Consider the following 23,464-nt stretch of genomic DNA (forward strand, 5'->3'; position numbering starts at 1 on the left):
GTACATAGCCCACCTATAATTTAGCCCAAACAACTACCTCTTTCCCAACTGTATTTCATTTATTTATTTATTTTGCTCCTTTGCACCCCATTATTTTTATTTCTACTTTGCACATTCTTCCATTGCAATACTACCATTCCAGTGTTTTACTTGCTATATTGTATTTACTTTGCCACCATGGCCTTTTTTGCCTTTACATCCCTTCTCACCTAATTTGCTCACATTGTATATAGACTTGTTTTTTTTGTTTTGTTTTTTTACTGTATTATTGACTGTATGTTTGTTTTACTCCATGTGTAACTCTGTGTCGTTGTATGTGTCGAACTGCTTTGCTTTATCTTGGCCAGGTCGCAATTGTAAATGAGAACTTGTTCTCAACTTGCTTACCTGGTTAAATAAAGGTGAAATAAAATAAATTAAAAAAAATATAAAGGAAATTGAAAGAAAAAATGCAGGTGTTGGAGTTCTATTGTCGACTGCATGTGACATCACATGAGTTTTAGAGGGAACTGTGGAGGGTCATGATTATGACCACAGCACTTCTATGCCAGTCAGTTTACAGTCTAACTGACGCGTGGTTAGGAGCTTGTCCAATGGAGTGCATGATATCAGACAAACAGTCTAAACTAAACTACCTGATGATGAGGCAGCATCTGTCTAGTCCACAGGTGCCAAACTCATTCCATGTAGGGCCGGGTGTCTGTGGCTTTTCACTCTTTCCTTGTAGTTGATCAATGAATTAAGGTAACTAATTAGTAAGGATGTCCCCATACCTGGTTGTCTAGGTCTTAATTGAAAGGAAAAAGTTAAAGCCTTGGCCCTCCATGGAATGAGTTTGATACCCCTGATCTAGTCTCTAAATGGGATGGCATGATCCTATATGTTGTGCTAGCTCTGGTCCAGGTCGTTAGTGACCGTTCCTTTACTAATGTGCACTAACACCCTGGGCCAGAGATAATTTTGTGCTTAAAATGTACAACAGTATATCAGTCAATTTTGTTTTCAAAATAAGTTTGAATTTGAATCAGTAAAATGTTTATTTCATAGAATTTAGAATTGTTCTTGCACACTGCCACACGCAGGAATAAACGGAACATAAACCAATTGAAACATCTACATCACTCTGAATGTATTGTATTGTTTGTCATTGTATTCTTCAAATGCCACCTGTATATGCATAAACGGAGGCCTGGATGTTTTTGAAGCCATGTTGAGGCATGGGCTGCTTTTGTATGAGATATATTCAGGTCGTCTGTAAAGCGTTTTACTACATGTAACATCATTACATTTGGAAGCAGCTTAGATGTTTGTATTGTCAGAATTCTTGTATTTCTTCAGCGTGCTTCATTATAGAGCCGACAAATGCCTCTGGTATTCAGTTTAGTAGATCATTTTTGTTCATTCCTGTGTCAAATATGCTGTGTCAGTATGTTTAATTTTTATTGCACATGTATGTATTGGTCACTGTGACTCAATCCAATCTCATATAGCAACATTACCTCAGTTTAGCATTAGGTCAATTGAAAGCAAAACTGAAAAGGTTTTTGATAACATCTCTTCGTCTCAGGTCTTTGAATTACAATGGAATACACGCAGACGGACATGTCTTTGTCTGTCTGGAACGTGCTAATTGCCACCTGTCAACCCCAGCCCGTATCGGGCCATGCCCTCCCAGTGAGCCCTAAATGACCGTGATCCCAGTCGCCCAATGCCAGAATCTGAGCAATGCCCTAACAAACCTAATCTTCCCCGATCCCAGAAAATTAGGAATGTTGTGTCTGAACCCAAGCCCTCTAAGCTGCCATCCTTATCCATCATTGCTTTTTAATGGACAGTCTGCAGGGTTACAAATGAAAACATTTAAATGTGACACAATACAGCTATAGATGGACAGTTGAAAATACAAAATGGACATACTTTACTTTTCCACGGTGGCATATGAGCCAGATTAGATTTTTATACAAATACAGAGAAGCTGTCAAGCAAATCGAGCCATCCCTTATAAAAAGTATTGTTAGTGCGATGACAGCAGGGCATTGGAGGTATGTCTTTGGCGTACTGTTGAGACAGCAAACATTTAACAAAAATAGAGGTTGCATCCATAGAGAGAGAGCATCCATATAGTCTTTGTCACTTTTCTGAAACTCCAGGGGTTGTCCTACTGTGATCATAGATTTTGTAACTGCAACACTCAGGTAAGAATAGACCAAATCATATACTTAGGCCTTTGATGTTTATTGGATCTTCTCAAGGAATATAGACTGCCTCGTACCTCCGCAAGCCGGAGCGGGAGAGGATTGCGGCACAGGTCAAGACATTTGATGCCAAAACGGCCTGCTTTGTGGCAGATCTAAAGATGGAGTATGTGAAAGGCAAAATCAAGAGCCAAGACATCTCCAAGGTCATAGTGGAGTCTGAGGATGGGAGGGTGAGTCCATATCAAATGGTCTAGAACATCTGACCATATAGCTATGTTCTAACCCACTGGGCACAGACGTCAGTTTAACATCTAGTTTTCATTTACATTTGGTTGAGTTGTCAGCTAACATGAATTCAAAGTGATGTCAACAAAACATTCCACCATGGTTAACAGTTGGGTTAAGAGAAGACAATATTCACTTACGTTTATGACTTTTCAAATCCAATCAGTTTTCCACATTGATTCAACGTCATCACATACAATTTTTGTTGTTGAAATGACGTGGAAACAACATACAACCAGTGTTTGCCCAGTGGGAAAGCATGATATATTTTACTTACTATGTGAGAGTGACTGAAATTCAGAGTACATGTAATTTCTAAGCCTTTTGGATGCTAAATAAAAAAAGTGAATTATGCCACCGTGGAATGATTTAGATGCAGTTTCATCCAGTTGTTATTCTAGAATGCAACTTGTTCGTTATTTGAATGGAAACTTGCCTCCCCTAACTGCCCTCTCCTTTATTTGATCATGTTGCAGGTTGTCACAGTGAATCCGGATGACATCAGCCCCATGAACCCTCCTAAATTTGCCAAGATCGAGGACATGGCCACGTTGACCCATCTCCATGAGCCAGCCGTGCTGTGCAACCTCAAAGAGCACTGCACTGCTTGGATGATCTATGTAAGCAGACACAGATCAGATTACATTTCAACTCAGTCATACGTACATCTTCTAATCGCATTGTCAATCAAACATCTACCAACTAGTTTAAAGCATCATGGTTTGGGCTGACTGACAGGGAAGATAAAATTGAGGATGGAGCCAAATACAGGACCATTCTGGAAAACCTGATGGAGTCTGCAAAAGACCTAAGACAGGAGATTTTCTTCCAACAAGATTCCAAAACATAAAGCAAAATCTACAATGGAATTTCAAACTATCCAGGTGTTAGAATGGCCAAGTCAAATGACCTGAATCATCTGTGGAAAGAACTGAAAACTTCATGATCCAACATCACTGTCAATCAAAACTGATAGATCAGCTGTAATCGCAGCAAAAGGTGGCGCTACAAGTATTAACTTAAGGGGGCTGAATAATTTTGCACGCCCAATTTTTCAGTTTTTGATTTGTTAAAAAAGTTTGAAATAACCAATAAATGTCATTCCACTTCATGATTGTGTCCCACTTGTTGTTGATTCTTCACAAAAAAATACAGTTTTATATCTTTATGTTTGAAGCCTGAAATGTGGCAAAAGGTCGCAAAGTTCAAGGGGGCTGAATACTTTCGCAAGGCACTGTATCAGGTAAAATATGTTATGTTGCTTATTCCTGACTTTTACAGAATCATGCTAAAATATGTGAGTAATTAATAACACTGGGTTTGTAGGGTGAGGAAGATAAGAAGAATGTAGGCAGACTGCAGGAGTTGATCGACAAGCTGCAGATGAGGGTGAAAGCTTACCAAAGGCAGAGTGAGGAGGCGGTGAGTACAATATATTATTGGCAACAACGGTGCAGAGTATTATTAGATGAATAGGACAACAGTTCACCACTCTCTAACTTATTCATATCTATCTATTTTCTGTGAACCACAGGAGGAGCAGACCAGTATCAATTTGGCTAAATTCAGGAAGGTGCAACATGAGCTTGATGAAGCAGACATAGCAGAATGCCAAGTGAACAAATGTTGAGCTAAGAGTCTTGATGTTGGCGTCAAGGGAGAAGAATAGAGATATGGGCATCTTCTGCTGATAGTGCTGTAATTCATGTTTAGAATTGCAATAACTCAGACACAGAATGTAGATCCAGTATACAATAATTATTGTTGCAAAGATACATGCATGCTTAGACCATTGTACATACACCTGTATGTTAGCATTCCTCTGTGCTATAGTTTCATTGCCATGCTCAGATGTTCTACTTAAAAGCAGAAAATGACAATGAAATACAGTACAAATTAATGTAACTTATAAAACTAGAATTAAATACTACAAAGCAGTATCATACTGGTCTATTGTCTTTGTGTCATCAATTTGAGGTAACACTTCTGGCATAGATCAAGGGTTCTCAAACATGTTGCTTCGTGAACCACCAATTGAATTGTCTTGAGTTGCAAGCCACCATAAAGGTTGAGCGATGAAAAAGACATACACAGACCAAAGAATAATTAGGAATTGATGAATAAAACCCTCTTCAAGTCATTTAACTGAATGTAGATTTGATTATGGGCTCTTCAAATAAAATGTTATTGGTCACATACACATATTTAGCGGATGTTATTGCGGGTGTAGGAACACAAGCATTTCGCCATCTCCAACAGTGCAGTAGTACCTAACAGTACACAACAATACACACAAAGCTAAAAGTAAAAGAATATAATTAAGAAATATATACATATTAGATTGAGCAATGTCGAAGTGGCATTGACTAAAATACAGTAGAATAGAATTGCATAGACTAGAAAAAACAGTTCTTTTAGTTCTTATTTTCAAATATATGGGCATGTTAAGGCATCATAGTTTAATTATAGTTTAATAGTTTAAAAGCAAAACTAAACAAACAACCTACTACCAAGAAAAATAATACCATATAATACCTGAGCTCTAATATTTTTGGGTGGAATGGTTGTTGTGAAAAACTAGAAAACCCATCACAGTATGTACCCATAAATAACATCTCATAGTGCCACGCTGTCACGTTCTGACCATCGTTCGTATGTGTTTTCCTTGTTTTAGTGTTGGTCAGGACGTGAGCTGGGTGGGCATTCTATGTTGTTTGTCTGGTTTGTCTATTTCTATGTTTGGCCTGATATGGTTCTCAATCAGAGGCAGGTGTTAGTCATTGTCTCTGATTGGGAACCATATTTAGGTAGCCTGTTTTGTGGGTGATTGTTCCTGTCTCTGTGTTTTGCACCAGATAGGACTGTTTTAGGTTTTCGCACGTTTGTTGTTTTGTTAGTTTATTCAGGTACAGTTTCTTTATTAAAGTACAATGAATAACAACCCCGCTGCATTTTGGTCCGCCTCTACTTCACCTAAAGAAAACCGTTACACACGCCCTGGCCATAGAGAGGCTTTTATTCTCTATTTTGGCTAGGCCAGGGTGTGACTAGGGTGGGCATTCTAGTTTCTTTATTTCTATGTTTTCTGTTTCTATGTTTTGGCCGGGTATGGTTCTCAATCAGGGACAGCTGTCTATCGTTGTCTCTGATTGGGAATCATACTTAGGCAGCCTTTTTTCCTTTTTATTTTGTGGGTAGTTATCTTTGTTAGTGGCACTTTTGCCCTAGTAAGCTTCACGGTTGTTTCTTGTTTTGTTGGTGACATTTACATAAATAAAATAAAATCCACGCTGCATTTCCACAATGACGTCCGTGACACATATCCATTCTTCAGTGTATGTTAGAGACAGCTCTGAATCCAACTTTGAGTGAATACAGACAGATTCCAGGTATAGCTGTCTGACAACAGTTTGGCCTCACTGACCTAGACTTTAGGAGACATACAGCTTGATTCTAGGCGAGGCAGAGTGCAGAAAAATTAAATCCAAAAGCATTTGATTAAAAAGCCAGGCATTATTGGAGAAACATTCATACTCCAGGAGATTAGCTTCCCCTCATACAGGGTTATGTCAGAGGTGTCCACTCATCTCTCATTTATCAAATAGACATCTCTCAGGAGCTACAGTACATCAAAATCATCCACTGCTTTTATCAGTAACGATCATGAATACACAATGACTTTCGAAGATGAAAAGATATTTGGACAAGTTCACTTATTCTCCACGTATAGATACTGTACATACCAGAATCACTGTGTGAATTCCTGAACCTCTCCCCCAGCTCACTCTAATCATAAAATGCATCTAAAAAATGCATTCCATTAAAGCATCCAAACTCAGAGCTTACTAATGGAAGAAAAAAACATTGTGTGAAGCATAGAGATCAAGGAACACTGTCTGGTTCATTTGACAGGCATGCTGTTAATATGAGATCCTTAAGGATGGAACTCGTGACAGTAACTTCTTGCAGTCACATGACTATCTAACTGCAGGCATTGGCTCCATTGTTGTAGTATTGTTCAACGACCAATAGATGGAGACACTTCCTGTGTTTTCAACACGCCCATACAACACACATCCCCACACAGTGGGAGACGGAGAAAGAGTGAACGTGTGATAAAGGGACATCAAGTTTCAATAATCAAGCTATACTTTAAATGTGGCAGGCAACAAGCAATCATGCTTATTGTAATCACACGAACGTACTACTCATTGCTATGTAACCTATTGCTGCACACACATCTTCTTGGAAGTTAATGCAACAGTAACACCTGCAGATAGGTTATAATGTATATGATATGGAGCAGGGGAGGAATAAAGTGTAATTTTGTGCCCTATTTACTGGTGGTTGGTCAACTGGCCACTTCAGTGTACACAAACAGTATCTTCCTGTTACACGGATGCTTCTCCTTCTCATTTACATTTACATTTAAGTCATTCTGCAGTTGAACACAAACAACACTACTTCACATCCCTGCAACAAATGGGTTTTGTTGGATTATGATAAGGCAATAACCATAGACATCCTATAATTACATTTGAATCAGGATCCTATATTGTGTTATAGCATAAGATATGTAATTCCTAGCCATATTCTTTTTTTTAAACACAGAGAAATGGAAATGAGAAGTAAACGGCTGCACAGTGCACCTATAAGGAATGAGCAAGAGGAAACTCTCTGAAGTACCTCACTAAAGCACAGATGATGATGCCGCAACATTTTGTGAGCATTGTAGGTACAAGGTACCGCGTGGATTATTGAAAGCTTGGTTTTGAACAGCCCTCATCACATTCTGTTCCACTAATTGGCAGCAGCTGTCATTTATGTGACATTTGTGGCTGTCCCTGACCCTGTTGAGGATGGGTTAGTTAATTACTGCTGTGCGACTTTCACTCTGGGTCACATTGACACAGGCTGAGGAGGCAAGTGTGATGATAAACACTCAAAGGCAATGGGGGGGGACATGATGGGGATGCTCTGTATTTGAGGACCTGGACGCTCAGTTCAGACAGGTGCTTAGCAGCACTAAATGACAGCTGCAGGGTCTTAATACAGGACATAACACAATGCACTCAAGGTTTCTGTTTTATTTTATATTAGAAAATGATATGCTACATAAACATCATTGACATCAATTTGCCTAGTGGTTAGAGTGTGGGCTAACGGTTGCTGGATCAAATCCCCGAGTGGACAAGGTAAAAATCTGTTGCTCTGCCCCTTGAACAAGGCAGTTAACCCACTATTCCTCGGTAGGCTGTCATTGTAAATACGAATTTGTTTTTAACTGACTGGCCTAGTTAAATAAAGGTTAAATATAAAAATGTGTATCCTTTCTTAAATCAGTGTTCACATTTTAGGCCTAAGCCGGCTTGATTTAATAGAACGTCTATGGAAGGGATGAACAATTCTCTCTCCGCCCAGATATAAAATAGTCTATGATCAAAAGACGAGGACGAAAACCATCACACACTACAGCCCTCTGTGACTGGAGTTGTGCATCCCTGCCCTCTGGCCTTATCAGAATGCTGTGAACTAGTTAGCAGGAGCACCCCTGAGACATAAGCATGGTCATATTTCTCCACAAGGACCTAAGGTCAAACTCATCATGTTTATTTTATTTTATTTATTTCACCTTTATTTAACCAGGTAAGCAAGTTGAGAACAAGTTCTCATTTACAATTGCGACCTGGCCAAGATAAAGCAAAGCAGTTCGACACATACAACGACACAGAGTTACACATGGAGTAAAACAAACATACAGTCAATAATACAGTAAAAAAACAAAACAAAAAAACAAGTCTATATACAATGTGAGCAAATTAGGTGAGAAGGGAGGTAAAGGCAAAAAAGGCCATGGTGGCAAAGTAAATACAATATAGCAAGTAAAACACTGGAATGGTAGTATTGCAATGGAAGAATGTGCAAAGTAGAAATAAAAATAATGGGGTGCAAAGGAGCAAAATAAATAAATAAATTAAATACAGTTGGGAAAGAGGTAGTTGTTTGGGCTAAATTATAGGTGGGCTATGTACAGGTGCAGTAATCTGTAAGATGCTCTGACAGTTGGTGCTTAAAGCTAGTGAGGGAGATAAGTGTTTCCAATTTAAGAGATTTTTGTAGTTCGTTCCAGTCATTGGCAGCAGAGAACTGGAAGGAGAGGCGGCCAAAGAAAGAATTGGTTTTGGGGGTGACTAGAGAGATATACCTGCTGGAGCGTGTGCTACAGGTGGGAGATGCTATGGTGACCAGCGAGCTGAGATAAGGGGGACTTTACCTAGCAGGGTCTTGTAGATGACATGGAGCCAGTGGGTTTGGCGACGAGTATGAAGCGAGGGCCAGCCAACGAGAGCGTACAGGTCGCAATGGTGGGTAGTATATGGGGCTTTGGTGACAAAACGGATAGCACTGTGATAGACTGCATCCAATTTGTTGAGTAGGGTATTGGAGGCTATTTTGTAAATGACATCGCCAAAGTCGAGGATTGGTAGGATGGTCAATTTTACAAGGGTATGTTTGGCAGCATGAGTGAAGGATGCTTTGTTGCGAAATAGGAAGCCAATTCTAGATTTAACTTTGGATTGGAGATGTTTGATATGGGTCTGAAGGAGAGTTTACAGTCTAGCCAGACACCTAAGTATTTGTAGTTGTCCACGTATTCTAAGTCAGAGCCGTCCAGAGTAGTGATGTTGGACAGGCGGGTAGGTGCAGGTAGCGATCGGTTGAAGAGCATGCATTTAGTTTTACTTGTATGTAATGGGTCTGGCTCTTTATCATTGACGCCAAAAGAGCTACTGTGAGTGTGTAATCATTCAACCATCTTAAAATAAAATAAAATGCTGTTGTGTATTTTCAAATGGTCACTCATCAGTCCGCCCTTCGTGCTCCTTACTTAGCACCGTGAGACTCCCCATGCGTATTCTAAATGTTCCATTAATGTATCTCAGCAACCTAGGATATGGACATCTAGAAGCTTGATACCATAATGTGTTCATCTGAAAACCAGCTAGACAACCATTACAGGCCCTTTGATTTCAAAACTGGTAACCTTGCAATTTATGAGGTACATCCACTAAATATGAAAGCTTATGTCATAGCTTAAGCAATTGTTTGACTACGGATGTAGGATGTTAATTTGAGTTTGTTTGCTACAGCAGGAAAATTATCCAGCAGCAACAAAAAATGTGAATTACACTAAACATACAAAAGTATGTGGACCCCTTCAAATGAGTGGATTCGTCTATCTCAGCCACACCCGTTGCTGACAGGTGTATAAAAATTCAAGCACAAAGCCATGCAATCTCCATAGACTGCATTGGCAGTAGATCGGCCTTACTGAAGAGCTCAGTGACTTTCAACCTGGCACCGTCATAGGATGCCACCTTTCTAACAAGTCAGTTTGTAAAATGTCTGCCCTGCTAGAGCTGCCCTGGTTAACTGTAAGTGCTGTTATTGTGAAGTGGAAACGTCTAGGAGCAACTACCGCAAAGTGGTAGGCCACAAAGAAAGGGACCGCCAAGTGCTGAAGCACGTAAACATTGTATGTCCTCAATTGCAACACTCACTACCGAGTTCCAAACTGCCTCTGCAAGTAATTACAGCACAATAACTGTTTGTCAGGAGCTTCATGAAATGGGTTTCCAGGCCCGAGTAGCCATAGACAACCCTAAGATCACCATGCGCAATGCCAAGCGTCGGCTCGAATGGTGTAAAGCTCGCCGCCATTGGACTCTGGAGCAGTGGAAGCATGTTCTCTGGAGTGATGAATTACGCTTCACCATTTGGCAGTCCGACGGACTAATCTGGGTTTGGCGGATGCCAGAGGTAGGCTACCTGCCCCAATTCATAGTGTCAACTGTAAAGTTTGGTGTAGGAGGAATAATGGTCTAGGGCTGTTTTTCATGGTTCAGGATAAGCCCTTAGTTGAAGTGAAGGGAAATCTTACAAAGTCCATCTATGAGAAGATGTTCTTATGGATGGTCATCAGAATAAACGAGATGCTCGATACGAAGCAGGCAAGACAATTCTATATAGGAGTGTTGGTCATCACTGGGTTTGAAATCTTTGATGTAAGTTCATTTCTTTATACTTATCTTTCTAAAATGTATTTAAAACATCCTTAAGCAACCTTAAATGCAGCTATGTCAAGACTGCCATCTTCAGTGGTGAACAACCATATAAATGGTTAGATTTTTATTTTACTCAGTACAACAGCTTGGAGCAGTTCTGCATTAACTTCACTAATGAGAAACTGCAACAGTTTTTTTAACCGCACCATGTTTGTGCTAGAACAAGAGGAATACAAGAAAGAGGGAATAGAATGGGAGCTGATTGACTTTGGTATGGACTTGGCTGCCTGCATTGAGCTTATTGAGAAGGTATAATAAAATGTTAAAAACCCACTTTCAGTCATTTGAAAATGTATACCTATACTTCAAGTAAGAAGGATTTAATCAACAGCCATTGGGCATCTCCTCCATCCTTGAAGAGGATGTTCCCCAAGTCTTCAGACACTTCTTTCAAGAACAAACTGTACCACCAGCATCTTGGAAAGAACCAAGCCTTCCAAAAGCCAAAGATCGTCAAAGGCAAACCTGAGGCCCACTTCACCCTGGTGCACTATGCTGGTAATGTGGACTACAGTCTCACTGGCTGGCTGGACAAGAACAAGGACCCGTTGAATGAATCTGTTGTGCAGCAAGAGCGTCTGCTAAATGACTTAAATGTAAATGTAAATGTACCAGAAGTCACCAGTCAAACTGCTGGCTTTGCTCTATGCCTCCTTTGCGGCTGGTGATGCAGGTAGTATGCACGTCATATCCCACTGGGCACAGATGTCAATTCAACAGCTATTCCACGTCGGTTCAACTTCATTTCATTGAAATGACATAGAAATAACATTGATTACAATCAGTGTGTGCCCAGTGGGATGGTAATGAGTAAATTCTACATTGATTGTCATTTGTTGGTACAGTAAATGTCTCTTCTTTATGAAGATGCTTGTGGTGGTGAGAAAAAGAAAGGAGGGAAGAAGCAGAAAGGTGGCTCGTTCCAGACGGTCTCTGCTGTTTTCAGGGTACATTAATACCTAATCAGTATATTCAACTCGTGTGACATTTATATCAACTAATATCTAAGGAGATGTGTAATTCTAACGACAATACTCTTCTCCACAGGAAAATCTTGGCAAGTTAAAGATCACCTTGTGGAGCAATCACCCTCACGTTGTTGCCTGATTCCTAATGAACTAAAGACACCAGGTACTGCTCTGCTGACAGATAACTATTCTTGTTAAAAATCCAACAAAGAGATCTTACCACAGGACTTTACAGAGGAAAACACTGAAAATATTTTATTTGTGACATTGAGGAAGCTGCTATACATGACAAAGATATGGCGCTATTGTCATGTGTGTGATGTTTTTCACTCATTTCTATTGAATACAGGTATAGTGGATAATCATCTGGTTATTCATCAGGTGCGCTGTAACGGTGTGCTGGAGTGCATCAGGATCTGCAGGAAGGGGTTCCCAAGCAGGATTATATATGCTGACTTCAAGCAGGGGTAAATCTTTATTCTCATAATTTAACTACCACAACATTCATTTGGTAGTTTAGTAATCTCTTATGCCTGCCATTGTGTCTTCTGTAATCTGACAGATACAGAATATTGAATGCCAGTGGTATCCCAGAAGGACAGTTCTTCGATGGCAAGAAAACTTCAGAGAAGCTTCTTGGATCAATTGATGTTGATCACACACACACCATATACATTTGGACATACTGAGGTGATGATCCAATTACTTTATAAACATGCTCTTGTAAGCAAAACCACATAGCAGTTATTCTCTGCTGATTTTCACATGGTGTTTATACAGTGCCCTGCATAATTATTGGGACAGTCAAGCATTTTCTTATTTTGGCTCTATAATCCAAAACTCTCGATTTGAAATCATTTTGAAATTACAGCACTTTTTTGTACATAGTCTCCCCCATGTTAGGGGACCAATAGTATTGGGACAAATTCACCTATGTGTATTAAAGTAGTCAAAAGTGTTGTATTTGGTCCCATATTTCTAGCACGCAATGACTACATCAAGCTTGTGACTACAATTTGTTGGATGCATTTGCTGTTTGTTTTGGTTGTGTTTCAGATTATTTTGTGCCCAATAGAATGGTAAATAATGTATAATTTAATTTTGGCATCACTTTTACTGTAAATAAATGTTTCTAAACACTTCTAAGAAAAGTGTCACTGTCTCAATACTTACAGAGGGCACTGTATATACACATACAGTTTATCAACAGCATCTGTGTCTCAGTAAGCCATGTTATTGCAGGTCTTATTTAAAGCCGGTCTGCTGAGAAAAGGAGTTGCGAGATGAAAAACTGGCCTCTCTGGTGACAGGCACTCAAGCACTGTGCTGTGGGTACCTCATGAGAAAAGAATTCTCAGCTGGCTATAAAGAAGTAAGACAACCCATCAGTTGAAATATTTGTATCCTTATCTTTAAAAGAAAGTACATGCTTAGAACATATTCCTCTTTAAGGAATACCTAGGATAGGATAAAGTAATCCTTCTCACCCCCCCCCCCCCCCCCCCCCCTTAAAAGACTTAGATGCACTACTGTTCCACTGGATGTCATAAGGTGAAAGCACCAAATTGTAAGTCGCTCTGGATAAGAGCGTCTGCTAAATGACTTAAATGTAATGTAAATGTAGAACTGATCAATAATATGGCATTATAATTACCTCTTTTTCAGAGACTGTGTGTTCATTCTGCAATACAACCACCGCTTATTCATGAACGTGAAACACTGGCCATGGATGAAGCTGTACTTCAAGATCAAGCCCCTTCTGAAGAGTGCAGATAGTGAAAAGGAGGTGGAGAAGATGGAGGACTTCATCACGTGTAAGGAGGACCTGGCAAAGGCAAAGGCCAAGAGAAAGGAACTGGAGGAGAAGATGTTTCTTTGTTCGTGGAGAAACAAAAGCTCATGTCACAAGTTCAATCTGTAAGTGCTATTAGAATTGTCAACATGAACTATCATTGCTTTTAAACATATCGGGTGTAGTGTAGTGTTTAAGAAGTGTTCCATTAGACAATCGGTTTTCCTAGGATTCCGAAACTCTTTCGGATGCAGAGGAGAGATGTGAGGCTTTCATTAAAAGCAAAATACAGCTTGAAGCCAAACTGAAAGAGTTGACCGAGAGACTGGATGATGAAGACAAAATCAATTCTGAGCTGACTGTCAATAAGAGGAAGCTGGAGGATGAGTGCTCTGAGCTGAAGAAAGATATTGATAGAGCTCACCTTGTCCAAAGTGGAGAAGGAGAAGCATGCCACTGAAAACAAGGTTTGCATTTTTATATGAAATTGCAGTATCCATCTTCCTCTTTGCAGGTATTTTACTAACATCACTATGCCATTGCAGGTTAAAAACCTAACAGAGGAGATGTTTGGTCAGGATGAGAGACATTCCAAGTTGACCAAGGAGAAGGCCTCCAAGAGGCACATCAGCAGACCCTTGATGATCTCCAGGCAGAAGAGGACAGTCAACATTCTGACAGAAGCAAAAGCTATGCTTGAACAAAAAGTGGATGATGTGAGTAACACCTTATCAGTAGAAAAAAAGGATTGCATTGTAATGATTTAACTTAATTCTATCGCTACTTGTTTTCATACCATAGCTTGAGGATTCTCTGGAGCAAGAGAAGACGATTCGCATAGACCTTGAGAGAGCCAAGAGAAAGCTTGAGTGTGATGTGAAACTGACACATGAAGCCACAATGGACCTGGAGAATGAAAAGCAGCAGTCAGATGAAAAACTTAAAAAAGTAAAATCAGAAACTGCTGAAGTAATAAGCAAGATCTCTTCTATTGTGGTCAAATATACTCAATATATTTCCCCTTTGCAGGAAAGATTTGAAACAGCCCAGCTGCAAAGCAAAATTGAGGATGAACTAACACTGAGCTCCCAGCTTCGAAAGAAGATTAAGGAACACAATGTAATATAGTAAAACATTAAATATCTTTCAAATTATTTGCTCAAACTTCATTGGTTTAAAATGGTATGTTCTCTCAAGGTTCGTATTGAGGAACTCGAATAAGAAATTGAGTCTGAGCGCTCTGCTTGTGTCAAGATAGAGAGGCAGAGGTCTGATCTCTCCAGGGAACTTGAGATCAGTGAGAGGCTTGAAGAGGCTGGTGGAGCCACTACTTCTCAAATTGAGAGGAACAAGAAGTGTGAGGCTGAGTTTCGGAAGCTGCGTCGAGACCTGGAGGAGTCCACCTTGCATTACGAGTCCATCGCTTCCGCTCTTCGCAAGAAGCAGACAGACAGTATGGCAGAACAAATTGACAACCTCCAGAGAGTTAAGCAGAAACTGGAGAAGAGTGAAAACAAGATGGAAATAGATGACTTGGTCAGCAACATGGAAGCTGTGGCCAAATCCAAGGTATCATAAAACGTACAAATAGCATCAAATTGTCACCTATGCTTTCATGGTTCATTTGACAAAATCTCAATATTACTACAATACAGATTAACCTTGAAAGAAATGTGCCTCTCGAGGGTCAGCTAATCGAGTTAAAGACCAAGACAGGAGAATGTACGTCATCTCAATGACAGTAATCAAAAGGCCCGTCTCCAACCTGAGAATGGTTATTTTAATCATCCTTCCTTTTTACATGTGGAGGAGAAACAAACAAAAACTACCTTAACACGTATTCTAATTTGATCTCGTAGGGGAATTTAAATCGGACAATGGAGGAGAAGGAAGGTCTCATTTCACAACTGACAAGAGCCAAGCATGGGTTCACATCACAAAATGATGACCTGAAGAGACATCTTGATGAGGTAATGAAAGGTCACCTAATATTGTTACCATACTATATTGAATACATTCAAAATCTTATACGCGAGACCTACTTTACACTGAGTATCCCAATTATTAGGAACACCTTCCTAATATTGAGTTGCAGCCCCTGCTTTTGCCCTCAGGACAGCCTGATACCTGCTACCATACCCCGTTCAAAGGCACTTAAATCTTTTGTCTTGCCCATTCACCCTCTGAATGGCACACATACACAATCCATGTCTCAAGTGTCTCAAGGATTAAAAATCTTTCTTTAACCTGCCTCTACACTGATTGAAGTGGATTTAACAAGTGACATCAATAAAAGATCATAGTTTTCACCTGGATTCACCTGGTCAGTCTCATGGAAATAAATGTTTTGTACACTCAGTGTGTTGTTTCATCAAGGCTAAGAATGCCCTGGCCCATAGTTTCCATTCAGCACGTCACGACTGTGACCCCCTCCGAGAACAATTTGAGGAAGAACAGGAGTCCAAGGCTGAGCTGCAGCGCAGCATGTCCAAGGCCAACAGTGAGGTAGCTCTGTGGAGAACCAAGTACGAGACTGCTGCCATCCAACACAGAGGAACTTGAAGAGGCCAAGTATTTGCCAACTTTTTATAGATGTTCTACTTGTTTGCCATAGGTTACCCTATGCATGATCATGAAAAACGGTCTCACTTTCCACTGGAAAAGACTAAGCAGAGACTGCAGAGTGAAATGGAGGATCTCATGGTTGATGTGGGGAGATCAACTAGTATGGCTGCTAATCTTGATAAGAAACTTTGACAAGGTAATATAAAAGTTTGATTTGATCTTTTTATGTATTAATGACAATACTCATTACATGATTTTAGATTCTAGTTGACTGGAAGTATGAGTCAGTCGGAGCGGGAAAGTGCTCAGAAAGAATCTCGATCACAAACCACAGATCTTTTCAAAATGAAAAGCTCATTTGAAGAAGCTCTGGATCATCTGGAAACTCTCAAAAGGGAGAATAAAAACCTACAACGTAAACCCAATTCATGAAATGTGACAATCCATGACGTAATAGTCACAACACATAAAAACCTTAAGGTTTTACAATATGAAATTACCCGATTGTCTTTTGACATGTACTGTATGGCTTTCAAAATACAGAGGAGCAAATTGGTGAGAGTGGAGAGAGTGTCCATGAACTGGAGAAAGTCAGAAGACAAGTGGAAACAGAAACGTGAGATGCAATCTGCACTAGATGAGGCAGAGGTAAAACATTTATATTAAAAAATGAACACAATTAAGCCAAATCAAAAGAGTTTAAGGTTTACAAAAATCAATATACATTTTCTTTTTTAAGGCTGTACCTTTCTGAATTTGGCCATATGAACATGAGCTTGCTCCTCCTGAAATGTAATGAAATGCAGTGTAGGTTAGCCTACATTAATTATTGCAGCCAGAGCCCAACCTTCACTTTAATACTCAACATTTTGTGGAGAATGGTCTTGGTATATGGTTTGCTTACAGCTTCCTCAGACCGTCTTTTGTAAGCCTTCACTTTGATCTGTAATTTATCCACCAAATCCTGAAGTCTAGTAACATTCTTCTTGTCTTCCTCAGTCTGTATGAAATCACAGGTGCAAGTTTATTTTTCACAAAAGGTTCAGGACAATGTGATAAGTGGATTGCAATTTAATTTGAAACTAGGGCTATGCCCATGAATGGAAAATAAATGCATCTGTTAAAATGTTGGTGACAATATGACTTTACCTCTTGATTATACGGTACATTAATACGTTCTTATTTCTTACCTGATTGGTGAGCTCTTTCTCCCTCCTCTCATATTTAAGAACTTCATTGATATCATCAACCCCCTGCTTTTGCTCAGCCTCAAGCTCATTTTCCAGATCACGGACCTAGATAGAGAAGTTTTTAAATCAGTATGCAATACCGTATTATAATTACCTTTGCTACATACCCTGCCCTCCAGTTGTACACGGAGCTTAGATTCCTTATGCTCCAGAGATGCCTGAATGGGAGATCATGTACAGTCAGAATAGACAGGAAGGTATTGTAGTTGGGAATTAGGATAAATATGAGGTACCCATCTTTACTATTACCTCTGCCTCCTCCAGGGCAGTCTGAACCTCTGTCTTCTCCTGTTCAGACTTTCTTTGACTTTTCAAGCTGTTTCCCCTAGCTGTCCAGTAAGATCCATCATTTCCTCTAGAAAAGAAAATTATTTTCAGTAAGCATAATTGTTTCTATACTTAAAGGTAGTGTGGCATGAGCGCATTTACTTAATAAAGAACCTTGACATACGTTGCAGGTTTTTGTTTTCGTGTTTGAGTGTTTCGAGATTTCAAAATGAAGAATCTCTTGACAGTTTAGTGCCCATGAAGCGAACCTCTTTCAACAATGCCTCCAGCTCTGCCTGACTCCTCAAATTTCTGCTTCCACTCTGCAAATGACAAAATAGTACTTATTATAGACAGGCTATATTTGTCATATAAATAAACACGTTAAAGCATAAATATTTATTTCTAAAATAGTAGGTATGCCATCTTGCACCTTATCAACATTTCTTTGCTTCTTGTCCAAAGAGACAGCAGCAGAGTTGGCTTTCAATATCCATCAGATACTCCACCTCCCCTTGGTCTTCTCCAATGTAGTTGGTTGCCTAAACAGCTTCCTCTGCTTCCTGAAGACGTAGGGATAACTTCTTCCTGTGGTGGGAAACATGGAATTCCATAATACCTTTCCCTTTGGTTGAAGCGATCACATGGAGAAAATAGATCAGTTATGTTTGATCTTACTTGGCCTCAGTGCACTGGATGGCATCAGTCTCAGTCTCATACTTGGTTCTCCACAGAGCTACCTCACTGTTGGCCTTGCACATGCTCTGCTGCAGCTCAGCCTTGGACTCCTGCTCCTCCTCATAATGCTCCCGGAGCAGGTCACAGTCATGGGTTGATTGTGGGCCAGGGCATTCGTAGCCTAATATGGAAAGCAAATGTCACAGGCTTTTTATTCACAAACATAACATTTTAGTAGCATATATTATGTTGACCTTAACATCCTGCTCATTCTGCCTTTTCAGCTCTTCAATTTGTTGGACATAGGCTTGTTTGCCACGAGTTAGGTGTGACATTAAGGAATACTTCTCCTCAAGCTGTCGTGACATCTCCCCTGAAAATGATCAAAATAGAAGTTCAGAAATATGTAGATGTGAACATTTTGGCTTTGACTATTTGGACGTGAAGTTGTCACCATTTTCTGTCTGGAGTCGAGCCTTCTGGCTTGAAAGGTCATTGATCTCTGATGTTCTTCCTCTTTATTATTCACTTCCCTCAGATGATCTTCAAGAGAACGGCACAGTTTTTCCAAATTGATCAGCAAAATTGTAGATTTCACAAATTAAAAAGCTGTAGCTATTTCAATACATATTTCAAAACTAAAAACAAACATTAACAAATATTTATTAACTTACCTTTGCTTTAGCGATAGCCTGCATGTTGCTTGACAGGTCATCCACCTCCAGTTTTAGCTCACTTCTCTTTTTCCAGATTCTGCTTAACTCTCTGGAGGTTGTCAATCTGCTCACCCAGTTGCCACACAGTCTGCATGTTTTTTACAGAGTAGAAGAGGTAGCGTCATGCTGTAGAGAGGACTCCTCCAGGTCTCAACGCAGTTTCAGACTCAGCAGCAGAAACGCAGCAGCAGAAACAGCAGAAACTCAGCCTCACACTTCTTGTTCATCTCAACCTGAGTAGCAGTGGCTCCACCAGCCTCCTCAAATCTTTCACTGATCTCCTCAAGTTCCCTGGAGAGGTCAGCCCTCTGCTTCTCTAGCTTGGCCCAAACAGCACGATCAGCCTCAGTTTCCTCCTCAAGTTCCTCAATACAAACCTACAGGTTGACAAGCTATGTTCAGTTTGCCTAGCACACCCATAGTGCATTTATCCATAACAGATCCTCAAGTTAATTAACCCATTAGACAAATACAGTAAGATTCTTCACCTGAAGCTCTGATTTTCTTCTGAAGTTGTGCAGAAAGACTGTTCCTCCTCAACCTTACCCAGCAGCTGTGACACCTCAGTCTTTCCTGTTCATTGCAACATTGTCTAATGTCAAAGTACTGTGAGGTTCCTACAACATTGGTGTAGTTTTATGTTAAAAGTTGAATCCTGTTTTGTGCATGTATTTTGGGGAGGAAGTAATCACACTTTTTGAGCTTCTCATTCAGCTGCTGCTTCTCATTCTCCAGGTCCATTAAGGTCCCCTGAGACAGGTTCAGGTCACCCTCCAGCTTTCTCTTGGCTCTCTTGAGGTTCATACGAACCTTCTCTTGTTCCAGGGAACCTTACAGCTACATTCATACAAATAAAACTGAGTACTATACATGTACCTTATTTTACATTTCACACCCATGTTCATTTAAACTAACATCATCAACTTGCTGTTCCAGCTTGGATTTGGCTTTGTTCAGAGTGAAAAAGAGGAGTTTGGTTTACTATCAATATAGGGTTTGTGCATTACTATTACAGTGTGAAAAGTGCACCTTGGTGTGGCCGAACTTGTACTGAGTATGATCTACATCAATGGAGCCTAGCAGTTTCTCCGCAGCCTTCTTGTTGTCCATGAACTGTCCCCCTGGGATAGCACTGGCATTCAGGATCCTGTACCTGAAACATGGGACCAAGCATTATTACTGAATACACTAGAAACCGTATACCAAGTAGTCCCTAATGAAACTGACCTCCAAGTGCTGCTAACAGTTTAGCTTCCTCACTGTCCCTATACCGAGCTTGAACCAGTGATCCTCTGCTCACAAACACACAGCCGTCCCTCCTTGACAACTTACCAACCATTTGAGCTATACAAAAGGTAGAAATTGAATAGCTCCATCGGCGACATTTCAAGCCAGCTGTGGAGTGAGCTTAAGGCACATTCTTAACTCCGTTACATTAACATATGTCCCCCAATTTACCTCTGCTTGAAGTCCCCATAAATGATTCTGCTTGGGAATCCCTTCCTGCAGATTCTGATACCCTCCAACACCATTGTGGCGCAGCTGGTGGATGACCATGTGGTTCAATGGAGTTGATATTGAGCAGATTATCCTGAGTACCTGGTGTTTTGGTCTCATTTGGAATCAAACACTGCACAAAGTGAGGATGGGTTGTTCTCAAGTTTGTCATGAGCTTGCCAAGGTTCTCCTGAAAATATGTAACGTACAAATTTATCAGGAAGTGTAGGTATATAGACTATATACAATAGCTCATGTGGGGAGAGAATGATATCTTATTTTGTCTATACAGCACTGCACATTGATCAACACCTTACTCTGAACAGAGCGGAACCTGTTTGGAACGATGCTCCGTTCTTAACTTCCCACACTGAAAGGAGGGAAGTTAAGAACGGAGCATCGTTCCAAAAAGGAAGTCTGGAAATGCATTTTAGCAACAAAACAAATGTTGTACTTACACACTTCAATATCTGCTGAGGCCAGTTTACCTGTTATACCAAAGTGTATTCTAATGAATTTGCCCTTTTTGAGAAAATAAAAAAACGTTGTTCAGCTCTTATTGCTACGCTTCTGCGTAAAAAACTATTCTGTTGAATTCTGGCTTCACTCACAAAGCGAGAGGAGTTGTCATTCCTCACCGTCTTGGCATTCCCAAAAGCCTCCAGCAGAGGGTTAGCCTGGATGATTTGATCCTCCAGGGTTCCCTGCCACAAGAAAGGAAATGTATCTGACATCCATTCTTGTACATCACCAGTCAAAGCCCATTCCTGTACATCACCAGTCAAAGCCCATTCCTGTACATCACCAGTCAAAGCCCATTCCTGTACATCACCAGTCAAAGCCCATTCCTGTACATCACCAGTCAAAGCCCATTCCTGTACAGCACCAGTTAAAGCCCATTTCTATACAGCACCGGTCAAAGCCCATTCCTGTACAGCACCGGTCAAAGTCCATTTCTGTACAGCACCGGTCAAAGCCCATTCCTGTACAGCACCGGTCAAAGCCCATTTCTGTACAGCACCGGTCAAAGCCCATTTCTGTACAGCACCGGTCAAAGCCCATTTCTGTACAGCACCAGTTAAAGCCCATTTCTGTACAGCACCAGTTAAAGCCCGTTTCTGTACAGCACCGGTCAAAGCCCATTTCTGTACAGCACCAGTCAAAGCCCATTTCTGTACAGCACCAGTTAAAGCCCATTTCTGTACAGCACCAGTTAAAGCCCGTTTCTGTACAGTACCGGTCAAAGCCCATTTCTGTACAGCACCGGTCAAAGCCACTGCACTACAAAAGGTATAAACGTACCTTCATCTTGCTGACTGGTTCTTTTTTCTGGTCCGCAGACTCTGCGATTGTCGCAAAGTACTGGATGACACATTTGGTGTTTACTGTCTTGCCTGCACCGGATTCTCCACTGTTGAAGAAAATTATTATTGTGTAATTAGAATATACTTAACTGGCAACTACTATATCTGCATCAATTAAAAAAAGAAAAACACATGATGCTCATGTGATTAGGATAGACTGATGTTCCCGATCTAAAGAAAAATAAGCACAATAAGTTGGATGTTCCAAATCACAATATGTAATGAAAAGACATTTAAAGCAGTGGGTGACATACCTGTTAGCATGAGTTGATAGGCATTATCAGAGAGGGTGAAAATAGGAGGTGGAACCTCCATCCTCTTCTTCCCTCTGTAGGCGCTCACCACCTCTGGGTTATAGACAGGGAGACACTTATAGGGGTTCACAGTCATACAGGACAGACCAGAGTAGGTCTGTCAATACAAAAGAAACATATATGCCCTTGTTAGATACATTTAACAATGAGATTATCAATTTAAAATGTATATCAGCGTAAAAGACCTGCATAGATCATCCATGCTGCGTAACGCTCTTTGAGGTTATACAGCACAGAGGGCTCATTGAGGTGGGTCATCATAACCATGTCCTCCATTTTATCGAACCTGGGAGGGTTCATTGGAGAGACTTGGTCCTCCTTGACTGTTACAGTCTGGAAAATAGAAACAAAATACAGCAGGGTTCTGAAAGCTGCTGAAGGCAAGCCTCCAATCTGGCACATTGAATGGAAATGAGCCCATGTTGCCACTGACTGCTACCTCATTGGTTCCACCGTGGACCTACTCTGTCATCCAGGGTCTGGACGGTGACTTTGTCTCCGTCTTTGTTCTGGACGAGCCCCTTCACATAGAGCTCTTTGTCATCACTGACGTAATAGGCTGTTTTGGCATCAAAGGGCGTAGACTGAGCCTCAATCCTCTCCTTCTCTGACTTCCTCAGGTACTGGGAAGCTGGCCTGAAGATGGACATTTCTCAATCCCCGCTCATTTTGGCCTGTAAGAATACAGTATAACATAACACATTTAACCTCAGGCTTTTCCCCCCTTGAAAGTCAAAGATTAAATTGCCATTTGTCAATCCACCTACCTACTTCTTGCAGCTTACTGCAATCACTGAATCCCTTGACACCAAAAAAGCTGTGCGCTTGAACGGTCCAGAAGCCTGTCTGAGAATGCAACCACATAACATGGAAATCTGATTTTTAACATGAAGTTATAAGAATTCAGCTATTCTTGTCAAGCAGGGGGAGACTTACCTTGTTGCTGATGCTAGGGGGTGAGCATAGCATACTGGGCCATAGCATACTGGGCCATTGTCCTTGGTGAGAATTTGCACCAGTAATATCTGCCAAAGCATTCATCTGCTGTTGTTGAGAAGAGCATTTGAAAATGACCCCAAAGCTATAAATATGAGTTGTGCTTAGTAGGCACTTTGGATACACTCACTATTCATTCATCCAGGTTGTTGCATTAATCAAGATCCAACTTCATAGACTCGGTTACATTTAAAATAAAGTAGGGGTACTCTACTAAATATTCCATATCAGACTTAACATTGGCCAAAGACAACTTTACGTACCATAGTTACAGTATGAGCAAACTATATAAATTATGGGCTAATAGATTTGTCCCTTTTTCCTCTACCCCGGGGAATGTGATATAACAGAGACATCTGACAACCAGCAGCTTGTTTAATGACTGTCTTAGTGCGGTTGCTATTTCAGTGATTGTAGAAAAGTAACATGATTACTCAGACACGTTCAA

At 40.5% G+C, this 23,464-nt stretch overlaps 2 pseudogenes; one reads left to right on the forward strand and one right to left on the reverse strand.

The window, feature by feature from the left end:
• Positions 1-1,581: 1,581 nt before the first annotated feature.
• LOC115110915 (myosin-1B-like) lies at positions 1,582-16,688 on the forward strand (annotated as a pseudogene).
• On the reverse strand, positions 16,212-22,688 carry LOC115110734 (myosin heavy chain, fast skeletal muscle-like; annotated as a pseudogene).
• Between the last annotated feature and the right edge of the window lie 776 nt (positions 22,689-23,464).

The sequence above is a fragment of the Oncorhynchus nerka genome, linkage group LG26 (genome assembly GCF_034236695.1).
Source record: "Oncorhynchus nerka isolate Pitt River linkage group LG26, Oner_Uvic_2.0, whole genome shotgun sequence".
Classification (NCBI taxonomy): domain Eukaryota; kingdom Metazoa; phylum Chordata; class Actinopteri; order Salmoniformes; family Salmonidae; genus Oncorhynchus; species Oncorhynchus nerka.